Source organism: Primulina tabacum, chromosome 6, assembly GCF_025594145.1.
Source record: "Primulina tabacum isolate GXHZ01 chromosome 6, ASM2559414v2, whole genome shotgun sequence".
NCBI classification, from domain to species: Eukaryota; Viridiplantae; Streptophyta; class Magnoliopsida; order Lamiales; family Gesneriaceae; genus Primulina; species Primulina tabacum.
In genome coordinates, this window is record NC_134555.1 from 29,775,764 (window position 1) to 29,791,857 (window position 16,094).

A 16,094-nucleotide genomic window follows, 5' to 3' on the forward strand; every position below is an offset into this window, starting at 1 on the left:
TAATACGTGCATAACTGAACTGGAAATCACTGTAAAAATATTTGCTCCTTGGAGCCTGTACTGAAATATCTGGTAAAATTTTCTGTTGAGATTATGTTTTACGCCTGTGGCCACTGCACTAAGCTGAACTGATCGGTAACTGGCTACCGGGGAGGCTGAAACTGAACTGAGCTGGCCGGTCACTGGCGACCGGGTGGTACCATACTGAACTGATCGGTCACTGGCGACCGTATAAAATAACACTCCCACATAGTGAATGAACCACAAGCCATATCGCATAAATCTCAAAAATAATCATTTTCTATTTAATGCACGTAAAATAATTAACTGGCATAATGAAAATTCCTGTAATTTTACCAACTGGATTGGATTGGATCGTTCCCAGGCTCGCTGCAACCTAACTGTGCCATGAAAAATATGCAATAGCTTAAACATGACCAACTATGCAATTTACGTTCAAAAGATGCGACTATGACGCCTAATGACTTCGCATTTAATCATGACTCCGAGCCAACCTGAACCGACGTATAGTCATGATTAAAATACGCTGAAAAATCATAAAATAATATTCCTAAAATGATAGGGTCGAAATCTAGGTGAAATGGAGGCCAAAACACGAAACGCTCTTTCGAGAGTCAATTTGGCACATTGCACCGTAAATTCTCGTACGACCTCAAAAATGATCCAAATGACGAACGGTCAAAAACATGACCTTCCTAACTCAATGAGGCACGGTCCAGTCTAAGGCAATGGGCTAAAAGCCAAACAAGAACTCAAACGACGCTTCTGAACAGCAGCATACTTGCTGTCAAAAAAATACAGCAGCTGCGCACTACAAGACTTGCATTGGTTTCGAGACTATCGGCCATTAGGGGCGTGAACCACCGACCAGGGACTCTTACCAACATCCCAAGGAATGATTTGAACCATGGCTAAGGGCCCTAGGCCAGCCACAATCCGCATCACACCAAATCTTAACCGAAGGGTCCAACCGAGAGCAACGTGCATGCGTGTGTAGTGTTTATGCTATGATCGATGTCTTGCGTCGTTCCAGTGGCCATTTGATTGACCATGGCACGATCTAGACATCTAGGAGCATGATATGAACCGTGGCTAAGGGCCATAGGCCAACCAAGATCCATACCAAGCAACAAAAGAACGAAATCAAAAGCTGAACAAATGAAGAAGCCGAATGGGGAAAGGGGCTGTTTTCACGTTTTGATTAAAAACCGAGGGGCCATGGACCAAGCCACCAAAAGGGCAACTTAGTCATGTCTTAGACATGCTAGGGAAGTGATCCAACCATGGCTATAGGCCCTTGGGGCAGCCAAGATCAGATCCTTCCTCCTTGACATCCAAACTGAATTTTCGAATCACATTTCTGCACCTATGGGGAACTTGCTGTCATTTCGGTTTTCCAGCAAGCATGGGGCTGGTTTGGATGGACCAACATGGTCCTAATGCATCCTACTACATGTATACAAGCCGCCTTGGGAGCCTGGAGTCGATCCAATACCTGAAACTCACAAACCAAAAGAAATCGTGAAGCTTGCCATGAAGAGCCGAAATTCTGCATGTGTGTTCCAAAATATTTTGACATGTATCTCGGTTTTTGCTTGCTAAAACATGATCATGTACTGAAAAATAAATGATAATATGACTTGATTGAGGTTTGAAAGAAATCTAGACATGCCTGGTTTCGTTTTGAAAGAAAACGAACGAAACAACGACGACGCGGCACGGAGGAGGTGGAGCGCTTCTTGTCTACCTTTCTTGAACTCGAATTTCTTACCTTCCCTCTAGCTAAGACTCACGATTTTTCTACACTGAAAATGGATCTGAATGGTGCTGAATTCGGTGGTGAGGGAGGGAGAAAATGGTTGGGGAGTGAGATAAGATGGGTGCAAAATATAAGGAAGGATCAAGACCAAGTCCACTCCCTTTTGAATTTGAATTTTGAATTATGGTTTGATATCAAATGAGTTGGTGGATGCTTCTAGGAGGTGGTGGCCGAAATTTATCTTGATTCTAGACTAGGATATGTCCATTTATTTAATAAAATTGTGCTCCCAAAAATCCTAGAATTATCCTACTAATTACATGCAAAGAATTGGTCAAAGTTGATGAGTTGGAAAATGAATCTTCTAGCACTAAGGGTGGCCGAAAAATGCATGATAAAATAAAGGGAAATGTTGATTATCTAGTCAACTAATAATCCTTGAAAGCCTTACTAATCCTTTAAATAATTTAGTGAGCTAACCCCTTAATTTAATAACTTAAATGAATTCATTTCTTAATCACCTCAAATAATTAAATTAAATCCTCAAACCTCCCTTTCTAACTTAAATGAACTTGGTTGCTAGCTAAATTAACTTCTGGAAATATTTCTCGAATCTTAAATTCTATCTCAAAACTCCAACTCCGGTCCGGCCTCACTGAAAATACTGAAATGCTAAAAATCAAACTACTGAACTGAAATAATAAATAATTAACTTCAAATAAATGCATTTAAAATAATCATGCAATGAAGTCAATTAAATTTAAAAATCTAGAATTATGCATGGCTTATACGTCTACTGATTTACGGGTTCTACAGACAGAATCAGTACTTTTAGAAGTACTTATCGTCTTATAAAATCTGAAGCAGAACTCGTCTTATAAAAACAGAATCGGAACTTAGAAAAGTAGAAGTATAACTTATCATAACTTAACGTCTTTTGTTTGATCGTTACAGTTTTAAATGTTACCGATACTTTACCTAGTACTAAGCATTAATTGCACCATTAATGCTGTACAAAGACATTTAACGCTCCTTACTAGTTTTGGTATGAAACAAGACTGATTACTCTGCAGGACCCTTTTTAGGTGATAAAGTTGAAAGTTGATTCTACTCAGAAGTCTGAGAAGCCGTTTTTTATTATAGACGTTGGATTCAAAGTTTATATAAGGGTCAATGCTTTATAAAAAATAACAATATTATTATTTATCAACGCATCGATCATTCCAAAGTTAGTTTGAGCTATCAACAAATACTACTTATCTTCAAGCTCAACATACAGAAAAGCAGCACATGCTTTATAATAGGCATCTGATCTTTGGAGATCATTTTGTGCTGTTTTTTCTTCACCTCTTCAAAAGCTATACACTTTACTACATCTTGTTGAGAAGAGTCTGTAATCTGGGAAAGATTATTTTCCAGAAATTTTCTATATTACATTGTGTTGTGTGAAACTAAGAGTGTGTACAAGTGTTGTACTGTAAAAACCAAAGTCTTTTAGTGATATCTTCTGGAAACAGAAGAAGGGGAGACGTAGAAGATTTTATCTTCAAACTTCAAGAAACAATCACTGTTCCATTGCCTACTGTTTTACTGTTTTCACCCTCATATCATGAGATAGTTTCCGCACTTATTATTATGATCTGCTGAATATTTATTCGAACAAGTTAAGCTATAATCTCTAACAGGATTCTAGCAGCCTTTGCAAAAATGTCTGACAAAGGAACGAGTTATTCACCCCCCTTCTAAACTCGATATTGATCCCCAACAAGTGGTATTAGAGCGGATCATTCTTGTTCTAAAGAATCTACAACAGATATGGCACACTTCAGTAAAGTTCATGTTCTCAAAAGAAGAATTCGATGACTGGAAGATCAGGATGCAAGCCCATCTTACAGCCCAAGACGATGACATGTGGTTTGTCATCACAGACATTGAAGATTCTAAAGCCTAATACAGCTATTGCTGTTACTGGTGGTGCGTCACAAATGGTTGAAAAACCAAGAAGTGAATGGACTGGCGAGGACAAAAAGAAAGCTAATCTAGAGAATGTTGCAAAGGACGTTCTCTACAAAACACTTGATAAGAACATCTTCAGCAAGATGAAGATGTGTTCTACTGCGAAAGAGATTTAGGAGAAACTCATCAAAATCATTGAAGGAAATGAACAGACCAAGGAGAACAAGTTATCTGTAGCAATGCAAAAATTTGAAAATCTCAAAATGAAAGCTGGAGAAACTCTAAGCGAGTTTGATGAACGTTTCAGCAGCTTGGTTAATGAACTAGCTGCCCTGGGAAAGGAACATGGAAATAGAGAAATGGCACTCAAAGTAATGAGAGACTTACCCAGGGAATGAGATGTCAAAACAAAAGATCTGAACAAGTTAGAACTACATGACTTGTTTGCAGACTTGAAAGCTAATGAGTTTGAGCTGGAAGTGAGAAGTAGAGAAGAGCCCTCATCGAATCCACCTACCAAGGCTCTTGCGGCTACTGCCACTACTACTGCTTCAAATACAGTAGTTTCTAATTTGGTTAAAGCACTGCATTACATGGTGGAAGAGTACTCAAGACTTTCTCAATCATTCGAGGAAGTTAAAACTGAAAATAAAAACTTTAAAGATCAAATCAGTAAGTTTACTTGCATGCAAGAAAAGAGCTTTAGTGATCTAAAAGTTTAGATAAGTAAGTTGAAAACTGAGAATGACAGAGTAATGCAGATTACCAGACAATGAGGTCTGAGAATCAGAAGCTATTGGTTCTGGTTAATGCATGGAACAAGTCTTCTGTTTCTTTAGAGAGGATGCAAGAATTACAGAAGCAATCCGGAGACAGAAGTGGTCTCAGATTCAATAATAATGAAAGCACTTCTGAAACTAGTACAAATCCAGAACTGGATACAAGCAAAGGGAAATACATTCATTTTGCTAAATCCAGTGTGGTTTATGAACCAGTAGTACCAACTGTTCAAGTAAGAAGGTTTGAGGATCAGACGAACAGAAGTAAGCATTATGGTCTCGGTTATGTTGAACTTAAGAGAATAGTCCACCAGAGTTCTAGATCCAATAGAGGTTTCAACTCAGGAGGGCAACCCTCTATAAAGGTTAGAAACTACATGTACTATAATTCTAGACCGGTTCGGAAGAGATACAGACCAGACGACAAAAACAAAAGGGAAGAACAACTTCTTAAAATTCATTCGGTTAGAAATAACAGATCTTCTGTTGAACACACCTCTGTGGATACCCAAAATACAAAGTCACCGAGAATTGTACAAATATGGGTTCCTAAAGGACTGATAAGGCTTGGACCCAAATAGATTGGGTACCAGTTACTAAAACTTGTGCTTGCAGGAATAGGAGAAGAAAACCAAGATAAGCAGCTCCACATGGTATCTAGACAGTGGATGTTTTAGACATATGACTTGACAAAAGAGTCTACTGTCAGAAGTAATGAGTTGTAGTGAATGAAAGATAACTTTTGGGGACAACTCAAAAGGTAAAACTGTGGGTAAAGATAAGATTATCCATGATAATATCACTATAAATGATGTGCTCTTAGTTGAAAATTTTTGTTACAATTTAATCAGTATTAGTCAACTGTGCGATAATGGTTACTCAGCAGCTTTTCAAAAGCACACCTGTACATTTAAAGATGCTGATGAGTCTACTATCTTAATAGGAAAAAGAGAAGGCAATACCTACGAAGTATCATGGAACATAGATCATGTTAATGTTCCTACATGTTTAGTTTCTTCCCTTAGTAATAAAAATTGGCTCTGACACAAGAGATTGTATCATCTGAACTTCAAATCAATCAATTATCTCAAGAAGCAGAACATAGTTGATGGTTTACTCGATATTAATATTGGTAAGAATTACGTTTGTTCTGCATGTCAACTTGGTAAACAAGTGAGATCTAGCTTCAACAATAAATTAGTAAATCAACATCAAGGTGTTTGGAATTATTGCATATGGATTTGTTAGGTCCAATACCTATCATGAGCTTAGAGGGAATTAAATATAATCTTGTTGTTGTTGATGACTTTTCTAGATATACTCGGGTAATTTTTCTTGCTGGAAAAGATCAAACCAGTAGCCTCCTAATCAAACTTCTGAAAAAGATTCAAAATGAAAAATCAGTTTCTGTCATCAAAATCAGAAGTGACCAGGGCACTGAGTTTACTTACAAGATTCTTGAGTTATATTTTGATGAACAGGGGTTTCATCATGAATATTCAGCTGCCATAACGCCTCAAAAAAATAGAGTAGCTGAGAGGAGAAACAGAACTCTTAAAGAAGCTGCTAGAACAATGCTAGTAGATGCAGACATCTCTCAGCGCTTCTGGGAAGAAGCAATCAATACAGCGTGCTACACACAGAACAAAACCATGATCAACAAAATGCACAGTCAGACTCCATATGAGATATGGAAAGGGAGTAAGCCTAATGTAACTTATTTTCATGTGTTTGGTTGTAGATGCTTTGTGCATAATAATGGTAAAAATTATTTGTCTGCATTTTTTCGAATCAGATGCTGGACTATTTCTTGGATATTCAACAGTAAGCAAAGCATTTAGAATTTTCAATAATAGAACTTTTAATGTTGAAGAATATATTCATGTTGTTTTTTATGAAGATAGCAGTGCTCCTGGAATTTCTAACATTTCAAATCTAAGTAACAGATTAGACAGAATTCATCAGGAACTGGATAGTGAAGATAAGGCAGAACCCACTGTCAAAGATGCTAAAAATCCAGAACCAGACATTCCTCTGGTGGAACCAGTTGTTCAGGCACAGGATATACCAGAACCAGCAGGTAACATTCCAGAACCTGCTACTGATTTAGCTGAGCATGATCTGAATCCATTAAATCAGGAAAAAATCACTCTAACCCTTTTTTTAGAGAAAATCTCACCCTCCATCATTGGTTATTGGAAATCCATCAGCTCCATTAAGAACCACAAGACAAATGATAAATGAATATAGGCATGCTGCTTTTATTTATCAGAATGAACCAAAGAAGATTGAAGAAGCTCTTCTGGATCCCAGTTGGATTGAAGCTATGCAAGAAGAGCTGAATAAATTTAAAAGACATAAAGTTTAGTTTCTTGTACCTAGACCATCTCATCAACCAGTAGATAACAAGAGATATGGCAAAAATGAAACTTTTCATTCATAAAATCAGATGCGTTACAATAGATAAACCTATTACAATTATTGATATCAGCAGTACAGAGAGTTCAGAGAAAGACCTAAAGCTACTGGAATCATCCCTCTTTTCGCATGATCGTGGTTTTAAAAGGGATGATTCCGCAGCTTAGTCCTTCTATAATGTAGAATAATCTAACTGATTATTCAGATTACATGTCGAGGAATTTCTTCCAAGTCTTCATATCTTGGAGAATGATGTCTTCAAACATCTTCTTACGAGACGCCGAAAGTTTCCTCTGGAACTCCTCTGCTGCATCAGACTCGGGAGAAGACTCGGATGAATTACTTTCACTATCTATTTGTTAAGTGACTAAATTGATTTTACTTGTGTGTTTCAGGTATTTATATTCATTCTCGGGGAAGTCGAAAATCCAAGTGACTGTTCACGTCCTGCACGAATATCAAGAGTCACCTATCATTCCCTCAGATTTCGAATCTTTGATTTTAATATTTGTTTATTTGCATTAATTTAGGGGAAATATTATTGACCGATATTTTCGTGCCTTGTAAAAAACAAAAGGAGATGTGTCTTTTTGATAAAACAATGTGTCTACTGGTTTTTATCAAGATGCTGGATATATTTCATTACTTTATAACTTCCAGAAGATATTATCATAAAACGACAAATCCTCTTCTGATTTGTTTTTGTAACCGCTGAGGATATCCCGCCTTTTCATTGTTTTTTTTTCAAATTTTTTATCTGAGACTCACTGTTTTAACTTTTCTAAAACTCAACCGTAAAACATATTGACATGTGTCCCTATGTTTACAATGATGACTATACATTTTGTATATTAACAGCCTCTTCTCTTTCATTTCAACTTTTTACGATCTCCGACTATTGCATACTAGCTACTTCTTTCTCTCGCATTTCGCTACTACAAAATCTACTTCGAATCTATATTATTTGCAGAAATGGCTGAGCTTGTACTCTCAATGCTTACAAAGTTTACTTTGCATCATTTCTGACCATCAAGGATGTGAACTTTGTTAATAAGGTCAAGGCCATCGAAAAATCTGGTCTTAGGAGATTTCTGGAAGTCCCTGCAATCATCTACAAGACAACCCTCTTGGACTTCTATGCTAAAGCAACCATTGAGGATGGGAAGATCATTTACTCCCAGGGAAATGCATCTATTTCCATTGTTGTACTATTGGGATCAACTTTTTTTCTCCCATTCTCAGGTACTTCTGATTTTTCTGCTATTTCAAAGGAGGAGATGTCCACTGCCCTTACCGCTTTCTCAGCTTCTGGAGAGGAACTCTCTCCCTCTTGCTTCAAGAAGCTTCTGAAGATGGAGTACCAAGTACTTGCCGATATTGTGGCAAAGGCGATTCTGGTAAAAGCTAGTACGTTTGATAAGCTGACCGAAGAGAAAGTTCAAGTGATGATAGCCATCAATTCTTGAACAAAAGTGGATTGGAGCCATTTTCTGTTTAAAATCATGAAGGATATGATTGTGAGGAAAGGTACTGGTTTTGCTGTTCAGATCAGCATGATGTTGAAGGGTGATAGTTTTTCACTTACTTCTGAATAGGATGGTTCATCTGTTACTATGGCCGATGCTGATAATGTACTTGATTTAAGGCCTAAGCCAACTGTGGCTGAATTTGACGGCCTGAAAAAAGAGATTGGCGATGCTCAAACTGAGGCTCTAGCTCCTCAGAAGAAAATCAAGAGGAAGATAGTAGCTGTTTTGACTGATTCAGTCAAAACCATTTCGGAAGAGTCTGCTGCTCCAACCCAAGCCTCACTCCAAGCCATCCCCAACAAAAAGAAATCCAGAATTACCATTCGCCTCAAGAAAACAGCAGTCGTTGCTGATCTTGATATTGTTCCGCTGAGACAAGTGTTCCCAGAAGCTACCTCATCTAAACCAGAATCTATCCTCTCATCAAAACCAGCAGTCATCCCCACTACCACAACTTCTACTTCTTTTCAGACTCTCAGACCCGCTTCTGGAGTTGTTATTAGAGAAGCTCCTGTAGGGTCTTCTGCCTTTAAACTTGTGCTACCTACATCATCATCAGATAAAGGCAATAGAAAAATCGTTGAAGAATCACAAACTCTTGGTGCCAAGTCATTTACTCTTACTGCTATTGATCTTCACTTGGAAAAAATTGAAAAATCTGCCAGTTAAGACATGACTTTCTGTGGGGACCCGGACGCTAATCATCATCTTAATCATCTTGGGATTTAATTTTCAATTAAGATAAACAGAGTCTAAAAATTTTTCTTTTAAAATGCGGAAAATAATGGAATCAATCTATTATACAAACCAGTATAATAATACAAATCTTGTACAACATGCTTCTAGTTCAAACTAGTTTAAGGTTTAACTACTAAATTTCAAGTATTAAACCAAGTCTACAATAAATCCGGAGTCACCACTCTAAACTCGTCTTCTCTCATCATCTTCTTGACCCCGATCCTGTCCCACCTGTTGTCATGCACACATACAAAACAAGACAACAGCCGGATACTCCGGTGAGAATAAATCCCAGTATAAATAATGTATATATGCAGTTAACTGAATTAACATAAAAGCATGAATTATATCTTATCACATGTAGCATAAACAAACAACATGTATCAATACCAGTCTGTAAATAAGACATGAATCGTCATCTACGAAACATAAATCAATACAAATCTGTAAATCAAGTTCTAGTCTCGATATCTAAGACTCGACTCATCTCTCATTCTAATCTAGGGATCCCGGTGAATAAGAACGTAACAAATCTCCCACCTACTACTACCAGTCGCAGTGGCGGTACGTTCTTATTTCTGGACTTTGGTCTAATCTATATCGAATAGAATGCTATCTGTATCTGAAGCATAACGATATACAAAACGTCCCGTGCCTTGGCGTATCTACCAAGACTAATCCTATTCTGACAATGTGCAATGGGTTAGTGACAAGTCTGTCATAATCTCACCCCTCTGTCAGTGACTCTCACTTAATAGCTATCTGCTCTCTACTTTTAATTCAATCGAATAAGCACAATCATTTAAAGAAAGCATAAAGGTACAACAGAAACAATATCATGCAAGTATGTGGTTTAGGGAAACTCGAGTTAAATCTAACTCAAGTCGATCTCCCAATTAACGTCGATTTATACCTTTCTCTTCTCGGTCTGATGAAGACGAAGTCTTGTATTCCAATTTGTCCATATCCAAATCTGATAATGACAATCATATAAATACCATATCAGTATATAACTCAATTCAAGACCTGCTCTTATCAATACTCAAATAGGTATATATTCTGATCCATATCTGAACAAGGTACAATCTAATTCATATCAATGATATCACGATACAATCGAAATCATTACTGAATCTGATCAATATCAATCTACTGATGTTTCGACGGCATAACAATACAGTCACGATAACCCCGTCTATCTCAACATCACAGATATAATATCAGAATTCATAATTAGTACCAGTACAACTCATAATTTGAATAATAACACAACTCTGATATAGAATCTCAACTAAATCAACTCTGAAATTCATAACAATTTCATAAACAGTCTATTCTTTAATCTGACTTCAGTTATACAATGTCTACTGTAGCAGAAACATCATATTTGATTCATATTCAATTCTGACAATATCATAAATTCAAATCATGTCTAAACGTAACGACACTTACGTCCAGTTGTAGCCTGCGTCGATAGGAACACAGTACTGAAGTCGGATTCAAAAACAGACGGACGGATTTCTCACAAAAGGCGTAAGAATATTTCAATTCTTTCTTGCACTTCCCTCGGTTCTTTCCTTCATTCTCATGGATTGCATGTAGGTATATATATATATATATATATATACACGTTCCTTAGGTAGGAGGCAAGTGGCTTAATCTTCATACTGCACGTCGCATCGCGGGTGCGCTCACTTTTGCACGGCGGGTGCGCTCCATGTATTGATATGCATCAACTTTCCCCGAAGCTTGGACCGCGGGTGCGCTCTGTCTTTTAACGCGGGTGCGCTGACCGTACTGGTACAACACCGCGGGTGCACTCAATCTCCAGTAGCACTTTCATACCCTATTGGTCATGCACCGCGGGTGCGGTGTCACTTCTGTAAATAATCTTCAACTCTCTGTCCATCAACCGCGGGTGCGGTCTTGTTCGTAGCGCGGGTGCGGTCTAGACTTTATGCAACCCTTCATAATCTCATTCAGTGCCTCTCATTACATGTCATGCATACTCATATCTTCCGAATATCACATCAATGAAAACTAATAAATCTCGAGTCTTACATTTCTCCCCCTCTTAGATCTGAGTTCGGTCCTCGAACTCGCAAGTAATCAATTCAGACATATCAGAAGGAATGTATACAGAGTTTAAATCAGAAACTCATCTCCATGAATCCATTCTGAAATCTTAATCTCATATCAGATTCTGTCTTTCAAGGAATATTTCTAATGCTCCGTCGACTTTGCTGTATATGCAACAGTAGAATATTCTTCGTTCTAAATTTTCTTTCTTTCACGGATTTCTGATTCCAGACCGGTGGAGTCATTCAAGAAGCATGAAATCATAATACCACTCGAAATCATTTTAATCGAATCAATCGCAAAATACTGGCTATACAATATCTGTATATACCAATCAACAGCTCATACCAATTCAATATCATTAGCTGATATCAGATCTGTTTATCCCAGTCAAGGATATATTAAATATTCGGCCCCAAATACCAATCGTCATCATCCGACGTTGGCATATTAAATCTGTCTGGTCTGAGCTATCTTCATTCTCTTCTGAATTAGCTACATTTTCTTTGTCATATCTCTGACCGTATCAAATCTTATCTCAGGTATCTCCGAGATATTAGTCTTATATCAAAGAAATCTGCAGTACTCACTGTACAATGTATCGTCTGTAACTATTTCATTATCCATCTGGTTATCTGATAACTATGATCGTACAATAATTCACACAGCGACAATATGTCATATCAACTGGTGCTAGCATCCAGCCTTGCCACTCCTTCTCTCAATATCCGGATAGTACACTCTGGCTATCTGTCAGTCGGTGGATAATATATGAATGAGTTCATGGTACGTTCTGCCACAATTACTGTAGAACCCGTAAGTCAGTAGACGTATAAGCCGTGCATAATTCTAGATTTTTAAATTTAATTGACTTCATTGCATGATTATTTTAAATGCATTTATTTGAAGTTAATTATTTTATTATTTCAGTTCAGTAGTTTGATTTTTAGCATTTCAGTTATTTCAGTGAGGCCGGACCGGAGTTGGAGTTTTGAGATAGAATTTAAGATTCGAGAAATATTTCCAGAAGTTAATTTAGCTAGCAACCAAGTTCATTTAAGTTAGAAAGGGAGGTTTGAGGATTTAATTTAATTATTTGAGGTGATTAAGAAATGAACTCATTTAAGTTATTAAATTAAGGGGTTAGCTCACTAAATTATTTAAAGGATTAGTAAGGCTTTAGAGGATTATTAGTTGACTAGATAACCAACATTTCCCCTTTATTTTATTATGCATTTTTCGGCCACCCTTAGTTGCTAGAAGATTCATTTTCCAACTCATCAACTTTGACCAATTCTTTGCATGTAATTAGTAGGATAATTCTAGGATTTTTGGGAGCACAATTTAATTAATTAATGGACATATCCTAGACTAGAAAACAAGCTAATATTCGGCCACCTCATCCCCAAGTAGACTTGATATCAAACAACAATTCAAATTTCAAAGGAGAGTGGACTTAGTCTTGATTCAATCCTTATATCTTGCACCCTTTCTCCTCACCTTCCTAACCATTTTTCCCCCTCTCTTTTCTTTCGAAATCTGAGTGAAATTTTAAGCTGAGAACCGTGGGAATCCAGTTGGAAAATAAGGGAAAGAAATCGAGAGCAAGGTAAGGTAGAAAAGAGAAGCGCTCCACCTCCTCCGTGCCGCGTCGTCGTCGTTTCGTTCGTTTTCTTTCGAAACGAAACCAGGCATGTCTAGATCTCTTTCAAACCTCAATCAAGTCATATTATTAATTATTTTTCAGTACATGATCAGATTTTATCATTTCAAAAACCGAAATTTTCAGCAAAACAAGAAAGAAAATTCTGCACAGATTTTTATCGACTTCCATGCTTCACGATTGGTATGTTTTGTTTGGATTTTAGGGATGGATCGTTCCAGGGGCTTGAGGCTTCATATAGACATGTACTAGGACATGTTAGGGCCATGATAGATCGTGAGTTTCAGTTCCATACATGCTGGAACGAGCACATGACAGCAACCTCCCCATTAGTGCAGAATGTTGTTCGAAAAATTCAGTTTCTTGTCATGGAGGAAGGATCTGATATTGGCTGCCCCAAGGGCCTATAGCCATGGTTGGATCACTTCCCTAGCATGTCTAAGACGTGACTAAGTTGCCCTTTTGGTGGCTTGGTCCATGGTTCATCGGTTTTTAATCAAAACGTCACAACAGCCCCTATACCCCTTCGGCTTCTTCATTTGTTCAGCTTTTGGTTCGTTCCTTTTGTTGCTTGGTATGGATCTTGGTTGGCCTATGGCCCTTAGCCACGGTTCATATCATGCTCCTAGATGTCTAGATCGTGCCATGGTCAATCAAATGGCCACTGGAACGACGCAAGACATCGATCATAGCATAAACACTACACACGCATGCATGTTGCTCTCGGTTGGACCCTGCGGTTAAGATTTGGTGTGATGCGGATTGTGGCTGGCCTATGGCCCTTAGCCATGGTTCAAATCATTCCTTGGGATGTTGGTAAGAGTCTCTGGTCGGTGGTTCACTCCCCTAATGGCCGATAGCCTCGAAACCAACGCAAGTCTTGTAGTTGCGCAGCTGCTGGAAATTACAGCAAGTTGCTGTGTCGGTTCAGAGGCTCGTTCGAGTTCTTGGTTGGCTTTTAGCCCATGGCCTTGGACTTGACAGTGCCTCATTGAGTTAGGAAGGTCATGTTTTCGACCGTTCTTCATTTGGATCATTTTTGAGGTCGTACGAGAATTTACGGTGCAATGTGCCAAATTGACTCTCGAAAGAGCGTTTCGTGTTTTGGCCTCCATTTCACCTAGATTTCGACCCTATCATTTTAGGAGCATTATTTTATGATTTTTCAGCGTATTCTAATCATGACTATACGTTGGTTCGATGTCGGTTCAGGTTGGCTCGGAGTCATGATTAAATGCAAAGTCATTAGGCATCATAGTCGCATCTTTTGAACGTAAATTGCATAGTTGGTCATGTTTAAGCTATTGCATATTTTTCATGGCACAGTTAGGTTGCAGTGAGCCTGGGAACGATCCAATCCAATCCAGTTGGTAAAATTACAGGAATTTTCATTATGCCAGTTAATTATTTTACGTGCATTAAATAGAAAATGATTATTTTTTAGATTTATGCGATATGGCTTGTGGTTCATTCACTATGTGGGAGTGTTATTTTATACGGTCGCCAGTGACCGATCAGTTCAGTATGGTACCACCCAGTCGCCAGTGACCGGCCAGCTCAGTTCAGTTTCAGCCTCCCCGGTAGCCAGTTACCGATCAGTTCAGCTTAGTGCAGTGGCCACACGCGTAAAACATAATCTCAACAGAAAATTTTATCAGTTATTTCAGTACAGGCTCCAAGGAGCAAATATTTTTACAGTGATTTCCAGTTCAGTTATGCACGTATTATAATTGCTCAGTACAGATTATTTTCAGTATGCCTCAGGACAGGATATGTTAACTCATGCATATTTTAATTCAGATTTTTACTCGTTACCTGTGATATATGCATGCTGAGTCTTTAGGCTCACTAGACTTGATTGTTGTAGGTACTGATGAGGCCAGGGCCGAGGGCGGGGACCAGTGAGCCAGCTTGGGTCGGCAGTAGTGGCACCCGAGGACCTCAGTGCAGCAGTTGTTATGTTATTCCGCAAACAATTTTAATCAGTTGTTGGATATTTTTAAATTGTTATTGTTGGAAAAACGTTAATTTTCTTCCGCTGCTATTATTTTGAAATATTGAACTTGATTCACCAGTGATTTTATGAACGAGGCCATTTAAGTTCTTTTAAAAAGAAAATTTTTAATTTTCCGCAAATTTTCAAGAAAGGAGTTTTAGGCCCTTCACAGTTGGTATCAGAGCGGTGGTTCTGTATAGGGTTTCACTACTACTGACCGCGAGAAGCTCACGAAGCCACGCCTTTGGTCTGTATGTTTTTCAATTCAGCATTTTGTTCAGCATTTTAGTTAAAGCATGAATTAGTTTGTCAGCATGCTTCCAGATTTTCAGTATTTCAGAGTTCATTTAAAATAAATTATTGAATTATGAATGTTAGTTACGTATGGGTTATGTTGGAACAGTATGCCCCCTAGACGCATTTTAGAGCGCAACAGAGAGGAGGAGCCTCGCCGAGAAGACAGGGAGGAGCGTAGACCAGAGGGAGACCTACCACCTCCTCCACCGCCCCCACCGGACATGAGTGCCCAGATGTTAGCTGGGATGGCACAGTTCTTCGCACAGTTTGCGGGGGGCAATGCCGCAGCCGTAGCTGCAGCCGCAGCCAGGCCGACAGGGCCCGAGGCTGTGTATGAGCGATTCATGAAGATGCGCCCGAAGGAATTCTCTGGGGCATCTGACCCCATGGTTGCCGAGGGATGGATCAAATCCCTCGAGGTTATCTTCGATTTTATGGAGCTGGGGGACGCAGACCGAGTCCGATGTGCCACCTACCTGTTCACTGGAGACGCCCGCTTATGGTGGGAAGGAGCTTCGGTAGCCCTGACATTGGCTACACTTTCTTGGACCCGCTTTACGGAGGTTTTCTACTCCAAGTATTTTTCTGAGGAGGTTCGCACCAGGCTGACCACCGAGTTCATGAGTCTGAGACAGGGGGATATGTCGGTTACGGAGTTTATCCGTAAGTTCGAGAGGGGCTGTCACTTTGTGCCCCTGATAGCGAATGATGCCAGAGCCAAGCTGATGCACTTCCTGGTGGGTTTACGGCCGATCTTGCGCCGGGATGTTAGGGTATCTGACCCTGCTACTTATGAGATTGCCGTCTTCAAGGCCTTAGCCGCAGAGCAGGATCTGCGGGATATCGAGAGGGATCGCCA